The sequence below is a fragment of the Microtus ochrogaster genome, chromosome 4, assembly GCF_000317375.1.
Source record: "Microtus ochrogaster isolate Prairie Vole_2 chromosome 4, MicOch1.0, whole genome shotgun sequence".
In the NCBI taxonomy this organism is placed as follows: Eukaryota; Metazoa; Chordata; class Mammalia; order Rodentia; family Cricetidae; genus Microtus; species Microtus ochrogaster.
Window position 1 is genome coordinate 62,770,253 of NC_022011.1, and position 1,486 is coordinate 62,771,738.

At 40.0% G+C, this 1,486-nt stretch overlaps 1 non-coding gene across 1 annotated transcript; it reads right to left on the reverse strand.

Moving 5' to 3' along the window:
• Positions 1 to 392: 392 nt before the first annotated feature.
• LOC113455980 lies at positions 393 to 526 on the reverse strand. The gene has a single exon (XR_003376879.1). It is a non-coding gene; the product is annotated as a small nucleolar RNA SNORA29 (small nucleolar RNA).
• Between the last annotated feature and the right edge of the window lie 960 nt (positions 527 to 1,486).

Below are 1,486 nucleotides of genomic sequence, written 5' to 3' on the forward strand. Positions count from 1 at the left end.
CAGATTAGAAAACAACTATTAATTGCTTTGTTTTTAGTTAAAGAGAGGTGAAATTACCCAAGCTTAAACATGCAATCAAATCAAAATGTATACAAATCTAATTACAGCTCAAAAGGAGACCAATTTATTTCCAGTTTTAAGTGTGGAGCAGCATCCCTGCATCTATTACCATATTAGAAAAGAAATCACCACCTATTGCACTAATTTGGGGAGGCACAGATGCCTAGCTGTATTATCAACAAACTCAGGATCATCTGCATTAACATTTACATTTACCAATGCAGTACGCTGCTCCCCTGTTTTAAGGCATACGGGATAAAAATCCTTACAAGTCCATTCCTCAAACTTTTGGGGTTTGCATATATAGCATAGTGTCACCCATCAAAGGCAATAGTGTTAAGTTCAGCCATTTAACAGAGACACTGGAAAGCCCTCTCTCTTCATGTCATGGCAGCTTTAACCCATCCCATAAGCATAGCCACTATAATCTAACAGTAAGAGAAGAAAACAACCATCGTGTGTGCAGTGTCTGAGCCAGTTCCTGGGGACAGAGTCATTGACCAAAGAGGAGCCTTGCCCTCAAGGGACACAGATAACTGTCCCCCTCAAGTTCAGCGAGGTGTGCACAGAAGGTCATTGGTGGCCGTGTAGTTGACGATTCCTGTGGTGCTAGCCCCCGGTCCTTCCCACAGGCAGTCATCCTCTGGGTAGCAGGGCTGTGCTCCACCAGAGCAATCCTCTTGATTCCAGAGTCCAGCTTTTTCTCTTTAGGTACAAAATGATATAAACTTTTGGCAAATAACAGGAGAGAACAATTTTATAAACTAATATATGATAGACGTAGGTTAAACAAAACTAAAAAATATCCAATCATCTCTAGGAAACTTTTTTCATTTCTCAAATGTTCTCTTTGAGATACCTCTTAAGTACTATAAATATAATACCTATAAAATATAAGTATATATGTGTAAATATACATATATACTTAGCATCATTAAAAAACCATATTCTAGGCATTTTCCCATGTAAGCTTGTCTTATTTCAAGGTAGCTGGTTTTTTTCCGTGTACAACTGTGGCCAGTGGTTTAAGTCTTGACAACGGTGCTATAGCGAACAACTTTTACACAGGTATGTATAAAAGCAGAAGCATACGCTTAACTTTTGGAAGTGAAGTTATGTATTTTATCTTACTTTACTGTTGGTGTGCATGTGTTTGGGGGTACATATTGTGAGGGTAAGTAGAGGAAAAATGTGTGTGTCATTACTCAGGACCCAGCCCATCCACCTTATCGTTGCTCTCTCTGGGACCAGAAGTGAGAGGCTACATGGCCACAGTTCCTGAGCTCTGCCTACATCTGTTTCCACCATGGTGGAAAGATCCATCTCCATCTCACCATGGATTATATCCATCTCACCATCATCTCTGGCTTTTTATGTGGGTACTGGGGACTGAATTCAGGTTCTCATGAATATTTGCCAAACATGA